We start from the raw sequence: 20370 nt of genomic DNA on the forward strand, positions 1-20370 counted from the left end.
CAACCCACTTACTAATCAAAACCATCTGGTGCGTTTTTTGAGGCTGTACTCGGACACAAGTCGAGTACTCGAGCTTTATTACTAATACTTTGTAGAAACTGTTCTGTTGACTGCTTTTTAGTAATAAAAGTTTAATTTTTAGTACATTTTCTTTATATATGTTTATATAACAATCAGTAGCCGCCGGCTGTCCAATTCAGTTTAAACGGACGGTCTTGATTTAAGCTAAGTCGATTACTTGACATACTTGACGGGGTCCCAACACTCTCGCGCCCCTACCCCACCGTTCCTCCTCCCCACCTGCCAGCTTAGCGTCGGGTATGCATGTCTCTCGGACTCTTTCTCTTTCTCTTGCTTGTTGGTGCGTCTGTTTTTTTTTTTTTTTTAATGGTATTTGTGTTTCGGCCTAGATTGTTTTGGTATTGGTTTTGGAGGGGGAAGCGTACAAAGAACGAGGCACATCTATTCTCCCATTGCCTACTGCTTTCCTTGATTTGGGGGTTTCGTTTCTCGATTTCTAATTGGGTGTCTGGGGAGTTGAAGGAAGGAATAGGGAAGCCTCTTGTTTTTTCTTGGGTTTGTTACTTTATCCTCATTTGGTCATGAACAAGTTGGCAAGAAACTAAAATTGAGAGGTCCAAATCCGCACTTGGATTTATCATAGTTCAGCATTTTACCATTCATTAATTGTTCACTGTTGTGCTTGAGCTTCTACTTCCTTTGGTTGGCTGCAAATACCCAAAAAAGAGAGTATTTTAACAATCTACTCACCAATCTATGAATATACACGTATCTATGAATTGTTGATTAGTTTTTCTGACTGATGGCTCTCCTACTGGGTTTAGAGTTCTTTGTTTTCATTATTTCCCAAGTAATATCGCTCTTTTCCTTCAATAGTTGTGATTAAATTTTGGAAAGGATTTTCTATAGTTATGCTATCATTGTCTTTTCTTTTTGCTCAAATTTTGTGTTTATTGATTATAACATATATACTTTTTGCCTTAACTTTCATGACTTTACTACTTTTTTTCTAGTTCAATTCCTGATAAATTTCAATATAATACTAAACTTTTGTTTATGTTTTCATTTGTTAATGAGATGATATAATTTGGTTTTATTATGAATTTTATATTTTGATAAATTAAATTTCCTTTTAATTTAGCTACAATTACTTTATCTTGCGGGTATATTATTCTATCATCAGTTAAATATAATTCCAAAAGTGTATTTATTCCTTCTTTAAAACAAACTTTTATTAATATTTTAATTCCTCCAAAATATATATATTTCATAGGTTTTTTATGTTTTATATGTTTAAGTTCTTCTTTTACACCTTCTTTGGATATCAGGGATACTCTAGTTATTTATTTTGCTTGCATGATGTCTATTATATGTATTCTTTCATTGTTCTCTCGCTTTTACTGTTTCTACATGGTATCAGAGCCGAGTAGTTTCTGAGATCACTGTTTAGATTTTACGAAGAATCCCTCGACTCTGTTTGGTGAAAGACCCTCTGTCGCCGTGAAGTTCCGATGGACACCGACGACCCTCGACTCTGCTTCGTAAAGGACCCTCCGTCGCCGTGAAGTTCCAGTGGACACCGATGACTCTTGTTGGTTTGCTGTGGGATCCCACCATCGCTCGACGGTGCTCCTTTTGCTTTGCCTATTCGAGCTTTGTTGTCGCCCTCCATTACCTGAGCTATCGCCCATCTTTGCGAGCTTCTCCACCTATTCCGCGAAAAGGAGGACATGAGCTCCATCTCGCCTCCTCCTATTCTGCTGCTCAACCTTATTGCTCACCTCCACCTCCCCAAAGTGGTATCAGAGCCTTCAGCTCTGATGCTTTAGGATAGACAAATATTGAGTGTTGTAAGATAAAGTTGTGAGATATATACTAGAAAGTGTTGAGTCTATTCCAGATGCACAAATAGAGAGTGCTGAAGGTGGCATGAATACCCCCAGCGATGTAATCTCTGTAAGTTATGTTTGTTTGAGTTATGTATTTATTATGTTGATGGAATAAATAACTGTTTTTCCTGATTATCCTATTTTCAATGTCTTAGAATCAGTTTTGTTCTGATTGTGTTTATAATTCCTTTACATGTTTGTACACTAAAGTTTGATATACCTTTAATGGTAAGAAGAGAGATTTATTTACTTGACCAACACATAGGTACAAGTTGTTTAGCCTCTACAATAGGCACAAGTTGTGAAGGATTGTCAAAAGATAAAGGCAATGGGTGAGTATCCATTGAGGCAGAGGCCGGAAGGGGAAAACATTAATGCCATATGGTGAGACAATCTGAAATAGAGGTGTACTGTGTGGATTCTGTTTCTGTTTGAGATTCATATATTGTTTCTGTTTCTGTTTGAGATTCATATATTGTTTCATTATCTGATACATATATCCCTAGGCTTTCTAATAGTTCTATTAATACATATTATTTTTCTAAGAGATTTATTGTTTTTGGGTTTCTTGTTGTTCGACATTCTTTAGCTATATGTCCACTTTGTCCACAATTATAACATTTCCATGGTTTCCTCTTTTTTGGGTATTGTCTTATATATTGTTTATGTTTATAGTATATTCACAATCTACTCAACACAAAGATGAGCGTCATGTGTTCTCAAATTGACTTGAATCTTTGGCTAAACCAGATAAAGCTGCCATAACCAGAGTAATTAAAAGCTAGATAATGACAACAGAAAGTCTGAAGAAATATTGTCAGATGATGAAGCATATTCCAAAACATGAATGTGGAGAATGCTTGAAAGAACCAGAGATTTCTTGTGATGTAAGCCTGGAATAGATTTCTGACAAGATAAAAGGGAGATTCCTAACAAGATAAAAAAGAGATTCTCGACAAGATAAAAAGGAGATTCCCGACAAGATAAATAGGTGATTCCCGACAAGATAAAAAGTGGATTCCAAAGGAGATTCCAAACAAAATAAAAGGAAGATTCCAGACAATATAAAAAAGTGATTCTCAGAAGAAAAAGGAGATTTTGCAAAGATCTATATATAAGATAGACTGCCATAAGCGAGAGGACATGTGCTCCTTCTCGCCTCCTCTTATTCTGCTGCTCAACCTTACTGTTCACCTCTACCTCCTCAAAGTGGTATAAGAGCCTTAGGCTTTGATGCTTTAGGATAGACAAATATTGAGTGTTGTAAGATAAAGTTGTGAGATATATACTAGATAGTGCTATGGAGTTTGTTCCAGATGCATAACTAGAGAGTGCTGAAGGTGGCATGAATACCCCCAATGATGTAATTTCTGTAAGTTATGTTTGTTTGAGTTATGTATTTATTATGTTGAAAGAATAAATAACTATTCTTTCTGATCATCCTATTTTCAATGTCTTAGAATCTGTTTTGTTCTGTTTGTGTTTATAATTCCTTTACATGTTTGTACACCAAAGTATGATATACCTTTAATGGTAAGAAGGAAGATTTATTTACTTGACCAACACACAACAGGCACAAGTTGTTTATCCTCCACAATAGGCACAAGTTGTGAATAATTGTCAAAAGATAAAGGCAATGGGTGAGTACCCACTGAGGCAGAGGCGAAAGGGAAAAACATTAATGCCATATGGTGAGACAATCTGAAATAGAGGTGTACTGTGTGGATAACAGAGGTGTATGGTGTGAAGGGCAGGTGAGTCAAGCCAGGATAAAGTATATTATATCAGGTCTAAGAACTTTGTAAAATAGGAAAAGTAAAACACACAACAACACACACAAATTGTTGGAAATTGAGAAGGGATAGGAAGGAAGAAGCTTTAATTCCTGAAGCAGAAAATTTTATAAAACACCAAATTCATACATGTTAGAAAAAACTGATGATATAAAAATAAATATTGAAAATTGTTGACATATGTTGTATTTGGGTCTCCTATCTGGGTCTAAATCTGGACTCGATCTAGTGTGTTACTGTTGTGGCCCTACTTACTAATTTTTGTGAGTGAATGAAAATCTAAGAGAGAGAGTGTCTGGCTGCTAGTGGGCACCAATCCTCCTCAACCATGGTTTTTTCCTTCTTGTTGATGAGTTTTCCACGTTACATCTATGTTCATTCAACCGTGGTTATCTACATGGTATCATAGCCGAGTAGTTTCTGAGATCACTATTTATATTTGATGAAGAATCCCTTGACTCTGTTGGTGAAAGACCCTCTGTCGTCGTGAAGTTTCGGTGGACACCGACGATCCTTGACTCTGTTTGGTAAAGGACCCTCCATCGCCATGAAGTTTCGGTGGACACCGACTACTCTTGCTGGTTTGCTGTGGGATCCCAACATCGCTCGACGATGCTTCTTCTGCTCTGCCTCTTCGAGCTCTGTTGTCGCCCTCCATTACTCGAGCTATCACCCGAGACTGTCCCCCGCCTCTACGAGCTTCTCCACCGTCACCCACCTCTGTGAGATCCTTCACCATCGACTGCCTCCACCATCGCCCAACGGGTGGCCTCCACCATCGCCCGACCCTACTGACTTTCATCACCCATCGCCCGACGCTCTCTCACTGACGTCTCCTATGCTGTTGGTGCCACCCATCGTCCGTTGTCAGACTCCATCGCCTGTCATCAGTAGGTCCCCCTCCATCGCCTGTCTGCTCCTTGGTCGTCGGCCGGTCCCTCAGCCTGCCATCGCCTGTCTGCTCCTTGATTGTCGGCCAGTCCCTCAGCTCATCCTATAGAGGAAGACAATCAGCACTCTGTTGCCCATCACTGTCGCCTCCCTTGCTGTCGCCTGAGTTGCATGGGTCTGTTGGTTACCGCTCACTGCCGCCTCCCCGCTGCAGCAGAGCCGAGTTTCAGCTTTGATTGTCCTCGTTTATGCTTGTTCCAGTCCGCTGCTATCACCATGGGGATTGTAGGTCGAGGCAGAATTGCTTATATAAATGGGAGGAAGATTGAACCGACTGAGACGAATGTTGCTTGGGACACATGGTTCCTTGAGGACAACCAAGTTAAGACTTGGATTGTCAACTTTGTGCCCCCCGAGATTCAACCCCTCTTTTTTCGCAAGAGGATTGCAAGAGATATGTGAGTTATACTTGAGCAGATGTATGGCTTGAAGAAGAAAGTTGTTCGAGTGTATCAGTTGATAAAGAATGTCTATTCTCTTCGGCAAAATGAACACACTGTGGCAAACTTCTATGCAACCTTGAAATTTAAGTGGGAGGAACTTGACTATTATTCAGATGACACTTGGGATTGTCCCCAAGATCAGGTGCGTCATTTAACCAAGGAATGGACGAATAGGGTGTTCCTATTTTTAGCAGGGTTGAATGATGACTTTGAAGGTGTAAGAAGCCAAAATCTTTTAATTCTAAAGAACTGCTTAGTATTGAAGGTGTTTACTCCCATGTAGAGGCAGAAGAACAAAGACGCCTTGTTATTACTGAAAAAAGGGGAGATCACATCTCGTATAATGAGAGGTCTGCCCTTGTTAGCCGTGGCCCTGTAGGAGCTGCCCGATCTTCTCGCAAGTGCACTCACAGCAAGAAGACTGGTCATACTGTGGATTTTTTGTTGGGATCTCTATCCAGAAAAGAAGAATAGTTGAGGGAGACCTTCTAGTGTGGAAGAAATCTATATCCGATGCTACCAACTCTAGTGGAGGGAAAGCCTCTATCTCTGTTGAACAGATTCGTGAGCTCTGTGCTTATCTAAGTCGGATTGATGTTGGTCAGGCCGAAGTGTCAGATGATGTGAAGGTTAACCATGCTCTAGCCATTTCTGGCAAAAAAGGTAATTCTTGTATGGGAGAATGAATTGTTGATAGTGGTGCCACCGATCACATGACTGACAACTATAAGCTCTTTCACGAGTATAAGCTATCATCTGGAAATGAATGTGTTTCTCTTACTGATGGTTCCTTTACCTTTGTGGCAGGAAAAGGGAGTCTTTCTTTGTTAAACAAATTTCTAATGCATGGTGCCTTACATGTTCCTCATCTTCCCTTGAATCTTTTGTTTGTCAGCAAGATTACAAAGGAGTTGAATTGTGAACTCATTTTTTTCTACAAATCGTTGTGTTTTGCAGGACTTGGTGATAGAAAAGATGATTGGGATTGGTTTGGTGTCTGAAGGTTTATATTGACTTCCCATCCATGTGGCCACAGCTCTTATGATAGCAGTTACCAGGACAAAGAAGAAGAGAGAAGAGAGAAAATTGTCTTCAGTTACTTTTGTATTGGCATGAATGCCTTAAGCATCTTCCTTTTGGGATTTTGAAACAGTTATTTCTTGATTTATGTTCTAGTTTGGACGTACTTATCTTATCTTGTGATGTTTGTTAGTTTGCTAAACATGTTAGGGCTTCATACTTTGTTTCCAACAGCCGTGATAATGAAGTTTTTTCCTTGATTAATTCTGATGTGTAGGGGCCTTCGGGAATTCATACTCGTTGTGGTTTTTAGTATTTTATAACTTTTATAGATGATTACTCAAGGAATACCTTTGTTTACCTGTTAAAAGACCGTAGTGAAGTGCCTCATGTCATAAAGACCTTCATTCTTCTTGTGGAGACCTAATATGGTAGTTTTGTTAAGACCTTTCAGTCTGATAATGCTCATGAGTATGTATGTCTGAGGGTTTCCTTAAAAAAAAAAAAAGGATTGTTCATGAGACATTTTGCAGATATAACCCTCCTCAAAATGGGGTCGCTGAGAGGAAAAATTGTCAGCTGCTTAATGTCACCAGGGCCCTCTTGTTTCAAAGGAATCTTCCAAAACATTATTGGGGGGATGCAGTTCTAGCTAGTGCATATTTGATTAATTGTATGCCTAGTCGTATGCTAGATGGGCGGACCTCCCACTCTATGCTTCTAGGGAATCGTCAACCCTTTCACCTCCCTCCTCGTGTCTTTGGATGTGTTTGCTTTATTCATGATCACAACCTTAATGTTAAAAAAACTTGATCCAAGGTCGATTAAGGGATTATTTGTTGGGTATTCTCCTACTCAAAAGGGGTATAAGTGTCTTGATCCTACAACTGGTCATGTTTACGTGACCAAGGATGTCACATTATTGGAACATATATCTTATTTTGGTGAGAATCCTCTTCAGGGGGAGAAGTCTATGTTAGGGGAAGAGTATTCTCCGAGTAAAGAAATTCAATTTACAGATTTTTTGGAGTACAAGCGGGAAGAGAGTCCATTGGTTGTAGTTGTGCTTGAATATGAGAGGAATGAAGGGTGTTCCACTAGGACGGAAGAGGAACGTAATTGCTTGTTTGGGCAGGTGTACTCTAGGTGAAGAGTTCGTACAAATGAGGTGAATGATGGTGAAAATTCGACTCCTAATACCAATGCCACTTCTTCTTTGGATGACCCAAGTCGTACTCAGGAGAAACCAGTTGAGAAAGACATTCAAACAGAAACTGAGAATGAAGTGCTTTCCATTGTCTTGAGAAAGGGTGTCAGGTCATGTACTCACACTCTATTGGTAACTTTGTATCTTATTTTAGACTGAGCAATGATTACAAATGTTTTGTATCATCTCTTTCTATGGCTGTGATTCCTAGGACTGTTACAGAGGCTCAGAGTGATCCCAAGTGGACTCATGCTATGCAAGAAGAGATGAAAACCTTGAGCAGAAACTAGACATGGGAAGTGGTTGAGATCCCTGAAGTAGCTCATTTGGTTGGATCCAAGTGGGTCTACACCATTAAGTATAAACCAGATGAGAATGTTGAGAGGTACAAAACTCATTTGGTTGCTAAGGGGTTTAGTCAGAAATATGAGATTGACTACTTGGAGACTTTCGCCCCGTTGTAAAGATGAAAACTGTTAGATTCTCTAGCAGTGTTGAAGGAGTGGAAGATGTACCAACTTGATGTTAAGAATGTTTTTCTCAACAGAGATCTTGAGGAAGAAGTGTATATGTGTAGGCCCCCAGGATATGAGGAACTAAGAAAATGCTGCAAACTAAAGAAAGCTTTATATGGGCTCAAGCAGTCTCCCGGAGCATGGTTTGAATGTCTTAGATTAGTCATGAGACAACATGGCTACAATCAAGAAAACAAATATCACACTCTATTTGTAAAAAGGAAAGAGGGTAAGGTTACTCTTTTGTTAGTCTATGTTTATGATATGATTGTTACAAGTGATGATGAATATGAGATAACAAGATTAAAGGGTTTACTGACTGTCGAATTTGTTCTTAAGGACCTTGAAAACTAAGATATTTTCTAGGTATTAAAATTGCTAGGTCATGTATGACCCTTGTGCTGAATCAAAGGAAGTATACCTTGGATTTACTGAAGCAGACGAGAAAACTAGGGTGTAGACCGGCGTCTACTCTTCTGGATGCAAGACACAAAGTCAATATTAAGGATGGAGAACCTCTTTGTGAAGAGGCTAAGGGGAGGTATCAACGTCTGGTTAAAAGATTGATCTACCTCACTCTGACTAGACCTGATATTACTTTTGCTGTAAATGTGATGAGTCAGTTCATGCATGCACTTACGTATGCTCACTTGAAGGCTGCCGATAGAATCTTGTGCTACTTGAAAAGGAATCCTGACAAGGGGTTTCTATATGTGAAACAAGGGCATACTGAGATTGAGGGGTATTCAGATGCAGACTAGGCAGACTGTGTTGATACTAGAAGATCTACTTCATGGTATTGTGTCTACTTGGAGGGAAATCTTGTTGTTTGGAGGAGTAAGAGACAAGATGTTTGTTCCCACTCAAGTGCAGAGGCTGAATATAGGGCCGTTGCTATGGGAGTGTCAGAATTACTGTGGCTGAAAGTGTTGTTGTCTAACATTGGAATAGAGAATGAAGGACCTATGAAGATGTACTGTGATAACAAGTCTGCTATCAATGTGGCCAAAAATCCTGTGTTACATGACCGAACGAAACATGTCAAGATTGACCGCCACTTCATCCGGGAGAGGATTGATGCCAGAGAGTTGATTCTACCTTATATGAAGTCTGAAGACCAAACTGCTGATGTTTTTACTAAAGCCTTACCTGTAACTCAGTTTGAGAGAAATGTATCCAAATTGGACATATTTGATATGTATGCCCAACTTGAGGGGAAGTGTTGCCATATGTCACATTTGGGTTTGGATCTAGATCCGATCTAGTGTGTTACTGTTGTGGCCCTACTTAACCTGTGTTAACCCTAATTTTTGTGAGTGAATGAAAATCTAAGAGAGAGAGTGTCTGGCTGCTAGTGGGCACCAGTCCTCCTCAATCGTGGTTTTTTCCCTCTTGTTGAGGGGTTTTCCACTTCATTGCTCTCTCGGTTTTACTGTTTCTACAAAAATATTTTAGAAAACCATAAAATGTTTTATGATATGATGTATGATATTCTAGTAAAAATAGATAACATATTAGAAAAGTTAGAACCAAAAGTAACAATAGTAGACCAAAGGAAAACCGTAGTAATAGATAAAAAGGATAAACAATCAGATTTAATTTTTAGTCCAGGATATAGTAAGATTACTCGATGAGAAATATCATATAAAACAATACTTCATAATAATAAGCTATTAATAGGAAGATATATTTATGAATCATTTGTATAAATTATAATTGGAATCTCCTTTGTATCTTGTCGGGAATCGCCTATTTATCTTGTCGAGAATCTCCTTTTTATCTTGTCATAAATTTGATAGCTCATGACACTCATCTTTGTATTGAATAGATTGTGAATATACTATCTGATAATTATCGGAATTGTAAATCCACAATTTATTTTCTTGGAATTGTTGTAATAATTCTTCAAAAATAATATGTATGTATGTGGCTCTTCTTTTGCTAAAAAACTGCTATTTCTTCTTGGAGTATCTCTGCTTGTTCCTGTGGCTCTATTGGTATCATTCCTTTGGTTATTCCAATTTTAATACAGTAGACTGGTGGGTGTATTTTGTCTCTGGTAACTTCTGCCATGGCTGAAGAATCTCACATATATCAAGTCTGCTTTGGTTATCCGGTGACAGACATATTTATATATCTCTGGTATTCCTTCTAATTCTGTGGCATCTGTCGTGTAGATAGTGTGTTACAATCCATAATTGTAGGCTGTTTGGATTAATTTGGAACTGATTTTTGGGTATGCATATAACTTGTTAAAACTTTGGAGGGGTATAGTTGAATATCCATAAGTAGGTTTGGTGTCTTTTTGTCTTGGGTAAGATTTAAGAAATTGGTGACTTCGGCTAAACTTTTTAGGTAATTGGTTATAGTTAAATTTGGCTGGCTTCTTTCTTTAGCTGGACTTACTCTGTATAGGTCTGTATTTGTGGAGGGATAGATTGTATTGGGGCAGGTTTTTTTTATTGCCGGGGTAAACTTTTCATTTAAATTTGGATTTTTGAAGAATTGTGGCTTTTTTGGTACGACTTCTTTTTGTACCATGCCTTTTTCTCTTTTTTCCTCACCTTCTTTTTGAGGACTGCCTTTTTCTTTCTGACCTTCTTCTTTCTTTATTTTAGCTATGCCTCCTTTTTGTAGCTTGGCTTTTTCTGTTTTTACTTCTTCTTCAAGAGCTGCTACTTTTGACATTGTTTCTAGTAACTGTATTTTGAGTGTTACTATTTTTTCATGAAGTTCCTTCAAATAATTTTTTGTTAGAAATCCTGTGACCACGACACTGGCACATTCGTCCACAACACAGTGTGTGTGTGCTTATTAGTATCTTGTTTTTATATGTATCTTCTCCTCATATAGGTCTTCTTGACAACAAATCTGCTAGGCCATTTTTGTCGGTTGTTAAATAACTCAATATCGAAATCATATAATCTGATATCATTGACCAAACATCGGATTTCTTTTTTTTACAATCGAATCTTCTAATTTTGTTGAAAGCCAAAATTTTACTTGTGTATTGTTTGTTCTAACTATGAAATGTGTAAACACAACATAAATTTCAAAATGTAACAATGCATAATATAATGCTTTTAATTCTTTCCTATTTATTTCCCATTTAATTTCATTATCTTGGAAGCTTCTTGAACGATATCTGCATAAGTACTTTTATTTAGTGTTCTGATATCTATATTTTAGTACTGATCGGTAGCTTTTGTTTGATGCATCTATCTCAATTATCCATATGAATTCTTTTGTCTCATCAGGAAATTTTAATTTTGGTAAGTTTTTACAAAAAGTTTGTATTTTTTGTATGATTTTTTTATTGTCATTCCAATTATATTCAATATTTTTCTTAAGTTTTTGTTGTAATGGTAGACAATATTTTTCTAGATTTGGTATATATTCTCTTACTTGATTTACTAATACTAAGAATGCTTGAAGTTTCTTTTTAGTATCCAAATCTTTATAGATTCTTATTTTAGAAATGATCTGATTCTGCATTTTTATTCTTGCTTTATCTATCTCGATTCCTAGGAATTCTATTTGATCATGCTTTCTTTTTATTTAAGGATATTCTTGCTTTTCTTACATAAGTAATAAAATCTAATAAAAGTTTATAGTGTTCTTCTAAAGTGTGACTGTATAATAGTATATCATCTGTATAGATAACACAGTTCCTTAAACCGCTAAATTGTTTACCCATAAAGGCTTGATATCTTCTTGGGGCTTTTTTATATCCAAATAGTAATACATTCCACTAATAAAATCCATTGGGTACAGTGAATGCTGTTAACTTTTTACTATCATCTTCTAGTTTCAAATGGTAAAAACCGCTCTTGCAATCAAATTTACTGAAATAATTATATCATGAAATTTGTTTTAGTTTTAAGATTTTGTTGGGTATTGGATAGTTATAAGTTTTGGTTTTTGCATTCTAGTTTCTATAATCTATTACCATTCTTGTTTTTCCATTTTTTTTTGCTGACTATGTTTATTAACAATAAATGCTAGACTACTATGTTTTGATTCTGAATAAAAGCTCAGTTATATGCATTTCAACTTCTTTTAAATAATCTGGAACATATTTTAATGGTGCTTGTTGCACAATTGTGTCTTTATTTATTAATTTTATTTTTACATATGTTTTATGTTTCTCTCAGAATTTCAGTGGATTTTTTTAGTATAGTTTTTCTAGTTCTTTTTCTATTATTCCTAATTGATTTATCTCAAATATTTCATATCCTATCATGTTAACTTGTTTTCTTTCAAGCTTATGAGTTACATGACTATCTCCTTTAATCCATGGTGTGTCTTGTTTTAATGTATTTTTTACTATTAATGCTGGTACCTTGTTTTTGCAGGGTGTTGTTGGTGTTAAATGTTTATTTGTTAGGGTTAGTGGTAAGTATCTGTTAAGAAATTCTTGTCCTAATATCATGTTTTTATCTTGTAATCCATTATAAGCATATATTTCTCATATTACTAGTTCTTTATCCCATATTTGGATTTTTATGTTTTTAGCTTTTTGTTCTAATATGTTACCTTCTCCATTGAACCCTTTGATTAATAGTTTTGTTTTTTTCCATTTTTTCTTAAGTAGACAATTTTCTCTAGAGAGATTTATCTATGCACCAGTGTCTATAAAGGGAGTGTAGTATCTATTTTGGTATCCTTCTATTATTATCTTAATTAAAATATATATAAATTTTTCTTTTTCTATTTTAATATGTGTTGTATTCATTATAGCATTTGTCTATTTCCCTATTTATATCATAAGAGTGTTCTTCTGTAAATAAGTCAAGCTGTCTTTCTACCCATCTATCTATAACTAATAGTGTTAACTTATCTATGAATTGTTTTACTGTGACTAAAATTCTGAATTTTCTTATTTTTTCCTTGATTTTTCTTATTTTATTTGTGTGATGCTTTGGGGTTATAGGGCACATATATAATTCTGGTTCTTTAATCTTCTTAGTCATATTCTAGGTGTAATTATTTGCATGTTTTGTGTTTCTATTTTTACTAATTCCTTAGTTATATTGTAATCTGCCATTTTATTTAGCCATTTTGCTCCTAATATAACTTGTGTTTTGTTATCACTTCTTTGTCTTTGTATCTCAAAAGTTATTCTTATATCTTGCTGTCCTAAGGTTACTAACTTACTCATTAATCCAATACTATCTAGAATGTTTCCTTGTATGTCTTTGTACATATGACTACTTGGTAAGATCATGTCTAATTTTACCAAATCTGGTGTAATATAATTTTCCTCAGATCCTTTTTCAAGGAGGTCGAAATGCGAGTCAGCAAAATTCTTTTAAAATTGGGGTTTTGAGAAAATTTTCAAGAGAAAGGGATTCGCCCGTCAGTACGAGGTCCAACCGTTCCTGCCGCCTTTAACAGGGATAGTTAGACCAAGGACTAAGGATCATTTCGATCATATACAAGTTATTGATGCAAATCCTATATGCCTATGCATTGAGGTTTTGGATTCAAGAACCGAAATTCATTTTTTTTTGAATAATTGAATTTGAATATTGGGGGGTTTTCAAGCTGGTTTAAAAACATTTGTTTTGGTGTTATTTGAAACACATAATTCTTGAGGATTTTGAAGATTTGGAATTGAGTTCTTTGTTGTGAACTCTAGATGATGATGATCATCTTATGTTCAAAATTGATTTCGAACTCTTCTTTTGTCAAATCATGTGATTTGTAGACTTCATTCTTTTGAAAGAACATAGGTCCAAATTGTTAGAAAACATGTTGTTTTCAAACGTATTTTGGCCAAAAGATTATGAATGCATTGCTTGTGTTTTCTTTTGAAGTTAAGTGAGGTTTACAAATTCTCATTGCAATATGACTTGGTCACTTTTTGCAACTTAAATTTGAATCACTTAACGTCTTGAGAATGTGCATGTGGTGCTATTGAGTTTGAGTGAAGGTGAATGCATGAAACAGGAAGGGAAACTATATGGAACAATCATTCTTCTCTCTCTCATAATCCCTCAAGATTCATTCATATGAAACATACATTCTTCACTTTCTCATAATCTCTCAAAGTCTATATTGCACGTCATACAATCTATGGATGAGGATTGATTAAAATGTAGGACTTTTATCTATATGTGCTCATTATATGATTAAGCACATGAATTAGAGATGTAGTCCATAAGCTTGAGGCTTGACATAAAATTATCAAAATGATGAAAATATATAAGTGATGCCAAGTTCAATCTTTGAAATGGATGGGAGACGTGGATGACATCCACTTTCGTTTCAAAATAGCTAAAAATCAGACCTTGTGTTGATTTAAATAGCTGAAAATTGACGACATTGATTCCAATAAATATCTTGTTTCTTAGATGGAAATGACAAGTCTTTCAAATAGATTCAAATTCTAGATTTCGTAGTAATGAAATCATCAACTCCTTTGGATGATTCTAGGATAATTGGCCTTTCAAATATGTAAATTTTGATATTCTTAAACAAATTCCTATGAAACATGGTCTGATTTCAACAATATACATACATCTTACGTATGAGTTTGCTGAAATTAAGTAAAAATGAAATGAAAACAATTTCATAGCGTTGCACTATGAAAATCAATCAAAATGATCATCCTTCTTAAAAACCAGTTTGGAAACGTATTCCAACCTGATTTTAAGAGAAGAAAAATGATTTTCAACAAGAGATTGGACACATGTATATATATATATAACAACGTATATATATATATATATACATACCTTACTCTTCAAAATGAAATTTTATCAAGGGACTGCATGACTCATGAATCATGATGATTCATGGCTGGGTTATTTTATGTAGGAAGATTGAAAACTTGTTTCAAATCTTCCCTACTACCCTTGATCAATTAAATTGAAAGACATGAATCAAAATGACTGTGAATAAGAAAGAAAATAAAATAATGCTCAAGCTTATTCGTCCATCATTTCGCCATGCAAGGGTGGATCACATTCATAAGAACGTATCCATCCCTTATAGGCATTTTCATCATACATGGTACAGCAAAATCACTCTCTCACCGTGGGATTCTCTCATGGTAGGGAGTTTAAAATGGTATTAAGTTGGTTCCTTTGAAAGGGACGTGGCCTTGGGGCCCATTTCAAAATTTGATACTTGGGTTCGTATTTAAGAAAAACCGACATATGCATGCATTATGCATTAACATGTACATTGAAGCGTAGGTTTCCCTTAACTGGACATCATTCCCATCTGTAAGCAAATGAAAATAAACCATCCCACGAATTGCTGGAATTAAAATAAATCAACAATAAGCTAAAGTAGAAGAGAAGTGAGTTAAAACCACCTACCTTGCGGTCGGTCTTGATGCTTGTCGTTCGTCTTCACTTGTTTTCTAACTCAAGCAATCCTAAGCAAGAATCCAATCGTGGATTCAAGCTTAGCAAAGTTAGAATAAGAAATAGCTTGCTTGCTGGAATTTGGAGTGGTAAAGAGGGCTTCTCACCACGAAAATCCTAAGTTTGGGTTCACTTAAGCACCCTAACTTAGCAAAATCAATGGGGAGAATAGAAGAAAGTGAAGAAGAGAATGAGAGAAAAAGGGGAAGAGGGCTTGGACGAACCTCTTCTTTCTTCCTTGGCTTCTCCCTCCTACCTTCTTGGCTGCAGCAATTTGATAGAATTCTTCAAAATTTCATCCCCCTCCTTGGTGGCCAAGAGAAGGTTTATATAGAGGAGGAGGTGGGTTCAACCACCTTCTTAACTTACCTTGGGAACTTGCTTAAGACCTTGGGGACTTGTAAAATGAGTTAAATAGGCTTTAAAGTCTCTAATTGACCATTTCTCAGCCCATTTCCACGAGCTAGGTGGGCTGGGCTAGGTTTGGTCAACATGGGTTCAGACCTAGGTGACCATCTTGACTAAAATTTTAGACGAAAATGCCCTTCCACAGGGTATTGCCCTTATTTTGTACTTTTTATTTATTTTTAATTTGAAATCGAGCTTGTAAGGTTAAAACCTAGTTACTAAGCTCCAAATGCCATTGAATTATGATAATTCAATTTAAATTTTAATAAAATTTGAAAATTTTATCAAATTTGGTTCAAAAAGGGTATTTTCGTCCAAAACTTGATTGAAACTAGATTTCAACTGAATCAAACTTTTGTTTGAAATATTCAATTTAAATTTGGTATTTGATTCATGTATTTGAAAAATTCAAATGTTTATTTGCCTTCCATAAACAAATTTAGGCTTTTTAATCTTAATTTGACCGTAGAAGGGCAAAATTGTCCAAATTGATCAATTTCGACCAATTGACCAAAGTCCAAGCTCATTTGCGAGTAGTTTGACTTTATTTGAGGTAATTTGATAAATTTTGGTCAAGAAAGCTCTTAATTGAGCTAAATTGTACTTTGACTAAGTTTAGTCGAAGTGGGTTTGGTTTGGTCGAAGTTTATTTTCATTCATTAATTGGATCATGAGACAGATTTACGTTTTGACTGTGTTGAGCCCGTGGTGACCGAACCTAGCTGGAATTGGCACCACATTTGAGTGCATCCGGGTCAAACCTCCTTGGATTAAGTAGGTTAGGTGAGTTTGACCAGTCTAGTAATTGTTTCTTTGAAAATGATTTTTTTTCTTTAAGGAGGACCTGGTTAAAGAAGAGAGAGAGACATAATTGTCTCTCTTTTCCTATGTTTCTCCTTTATTTCTTCTTGAAAATGTCTTTTCTTCAATTAATTTGAGAGAAAATATTTATTTATTTATTATTTTTTTGAAATGGAGGGGGAATGGCCGCTGGGGGCTCTTGACCACACGGGCTAGGTGGGGGCCCACACGTGGGTCCCACGTAGCATTCTAGACTAAATTAGATCCAATTCTTGGATCTAAGTCAAAATTTGCAATTTGCAATTGGATTTGAATTTCAAATGACATTTGCAATTGGATTTGGACTCGTAATCCTGCATTGGGATTCATGTCTTGGGTTAAATTCACGATTTGAATCTAATTGTTCTTTAGATTCGAAATTGGCTTTGAAATTGCAAATTTTCACAATTCTTTTGTGAAATTTTCACATTGCTTCAATTTTGATGTGGAAAAATTTGGGGTGTTAACAGATGCCCCTCTTTGCTGTTAAGCTAATTGAATAATTTGCTTAATAGCAAAGATTCACGCACCAAATTTTTGCAAATCGTTTGAAAAATCCATTTTTCAAATGATGTTGAACCATCCTCGCTCGAGGGGAAATGCTAGGCATAGACCTGAAATAAGAAGATTTTTCTCCATCTCATTGGAGACTTTGTAGAGGAATTAATGTTGGTTGAAAAATTTTGCAATGGTGAAAGTTTTTGCATTTGATGCTTGGAGAAATTTGCCCTCGATGCCTTCTAGATCATTGGCAAGTGTTTTTTTTTTTTTTTTTTTTTTTTTTTTTTTTTTTTAACTTAGTTTTTCACCTTTTCATCTTTGCTTTTGAATTTTGATTTTCTCTTTTTGAGCCACCCTTCACTCTTGGGGAAAATTCCTCACCACCTCAAAAGCTACTACGGAGTTCCGCCAGTTTGGTGGTTTTGTGTAGTTTGCTTTGTGCAATATCAAGTCTATCGGGCTTTCTTCTGAACCCTTGTAGCAAGCTTTGGGCCGGTAACTCCTAGACCAGTTGGCCTTAGGGTACCAAATGTAAAACACTCCTCGGGCTTACTTGCTCGAATTCAGAAGGCTTTAGGAGACTTAATATAAGCAAAATGTTCATGAATTGCTTTTTAGCTTCACGGCGTAAGCATAGGTCATATGCCCATCCGTGCCTGTTGAGCTTTGAACCAGAGGAACAACTACACTCACCCCGAGCGCATTGCTCAATTCATTTCGCTTGATAGCTTTTTCTAGCATCTTGCCAAGGTCTTTTAGGTGACAAGGCTTTTTCTTGTGGCATCTCATGCTAGACCTTTACAACTGTCGATTGTCGGGACCAACATTAATTGCTATACATTAGTCCCTTAATGTCTGTGAAATTTTTTGCATATTTCAAACCGATGCCCTTGCAATTGTCCTCAAGACATGGGCTAAGTTTGAAAGTTTTGATGCATTTTGAAACTTTTTCCTAAGGGATACCATGCCCCTTAGTTGGTTCGAAAATTATTACAAATGTGCTTATCAAAGCACAACTATTTTGAAATTTTTGAATTGCAAATTAAAGTATAGAATTTTTTGAGATGCAAAGCATTAATTGGATCGGGGATTTTAACCCCATCGGCATCAATCAGCCGATAAGAATTGTGAGGTAGAACCTCCTTGATGACATAAGGTCCTTCCCAGTTCGGTGCCCATTTTCCTTTAGGTCTACTCCTGAGTGGAACTATGGATCTTAAAACAATATCATTTACCTGAAATTTTCTTTCAATGACTGATTTGGCATAATGTCGGGCGACTCTCTTACGATAGACTTCAGCATGCTCTGCTGCTTATAGTCGTTTCTCGTCTAAGAGGTCTAATTGAGCAAGTCTCTTTTTTTGATACTTGCTAATTGGGAGTTCAATGAGAGCAGCAAATTTCATTGCTGGTTTTTGGACATGTAATGGAAGGACAATTTCCGTTCCATATACTAATTATGCTGGTGTAGCATTGGTGGGTGTTCGAATTGTGGTTCGATACGCCCAAAGTGCATTGTGCATTTTCTCGTGCCAATCTCAGCCTGTTTCAACAGTCCTTTCTAAGACACAAATCAAAATCTTGTTGGTTGCTTCTGCCTGACCATTACCTTGAGGGTAATATGGGGCAGAGAAGTGATGTTGTATGTTGTGTTTGTGACAGAGAATGCGCACTTTCTCATTTTTAAAATGAGTACCATTATCAGAAACGATATCATGCAGGATGCCAAATCTACACAAAAGATTTTTGTGAATGAAGGACACTACGTGTTGTCCTTCGACTGTTTTTAAAGTGATCGCTTCCACCCATTTGGTGAAGTAATCTGTAGCTGCAAGAAAATACCTGTGTCCATTTGAGGCATGTGGATTGATCGGATCGACCACGTCGAAGGCCCACATGGAGAATGGCCATGGTGAGCTGACCGAATGAAGGTACGCTGTTGGAGCATGAATTGATTGTGCATGCAACTGATATTTGATGCATTTCTTGACAAATTGGTGACAGTCTCTTTGCATTGTGGGCCAATAGTACCCTGCTCTGACTATCTGCTTGACGAGGGTCTGATACCCTACATGTCCCCCACAAATTCCTTCATGGGCTTCTTGAATGACTTCTAGTGCCTCATTTGCATCGAGACATCTAGCATATTCTGTGCTGAATCCTCTTCTGTATAGGATGTCGGCTAAAATGAAATATCTTGAAGACATGTGTCTCAAAACTCTTTACTCTTTTCGAGACATTTCTGGTGGGAGTGTTCCAGTTTGGAGAAAATCCTTGATGTTATGATACCATGGTGTTTCTTTATTTTCTGCTTGCAACACCTGCTCAGGTATGACAAAAGATGGTTGTTTGAGTCTTCCAACTTCAAAAGATCTGATAGATTCTCCAGGTTTGAAGGCAATGGTAGAGCCTAAACTGGCTAAACCGTCTGCTATTGGGTTAAATTCTCTTTTGACATGTAAGAGTTGATCTTCCTCGAACTGTCTTAAGAGGGAAGTTGCTAACCCTTGATATGGGATCAGTTTCTGATATTTGACTTGCCAATCTCCATTGACCTGACTGACAGCTAAGAGAGAATCTCCAAAAATGCGAACTCTCTGCACTTTAAATTTGAGCAACATTTTGAGTCCTTGGATTAGGGCCTCGTACTCTGCCATATTATGCGTGCAGGAAAAATTCAATTTGAGAGAGTAAGGAATCATTTCCCTTTCTGGTGTAATGAAAAGTATCTCAATGCTTGCCCCTGCTGTGCTCTTAGATCCATCAAAGTACATCTCCCAGATCGACTATGGTTCAGTCGTTAAGATTTGCTCATCTGGAAAATCATCATTTGTTCTAATTTCTTCATATAGAGAAAAATCTGCCAATTGGTCTGCAATTGCTTGCCCCTTGATTGATTTTTGTGACACATATTCCAAATCATATTGCATCAGCAAAACCTGCCACTTTGCTATCCTTCCATTCAGAAATGGCTGTTCGAGGATATATTTGAGTAGATTAAGTTTGGATAAAATTTTAACTTTGCAAGCCAATAGATAATGCCTTAATTTTTGACACATCCATACCAAGGCTAAGCAAGTTTTTTCCATGTGTGAGTAGTTCTTTTTATACTGCACAAATGTCTTACTGATGTAACAAATGGCATGTTCTATTCGACATCCTTCTTCATATTGAGCCAAAAATCCACCACAGGTTGAATCGTTTACTGTGATGTAAAGGAGTAGAGGTTTCCCAAAACTGGAGGTTTTAAAATTGGTGGGCAAAGGAGATACTCTTGATCTTTTCGAATGAGGCTTGACATTCATGTCCCCATTCAAATTTGACTCTTTTCCGCAGTAAATGGTTGAAGGGTTCGCATCTTATAGCAAGATTAGATATAAACCTTCTGATTGATTGAATTTTGCCT

The sequence above is a fragment of the Nymphaea colorata genome, chromosome 12, assembly GCF_008831285.2.
Source record: "Nymphaea colorata isolate Beijing-Zhang1983 chromosome 12, ASM883128v2, whole genome shotgun sequence".
NCBI lineage: Eukaryota > Viridiplantae > Streptophyta > Magnoliopsida > Nymphaeales > Nymphaeaceae > Nymphaea > Nymphaea colorata.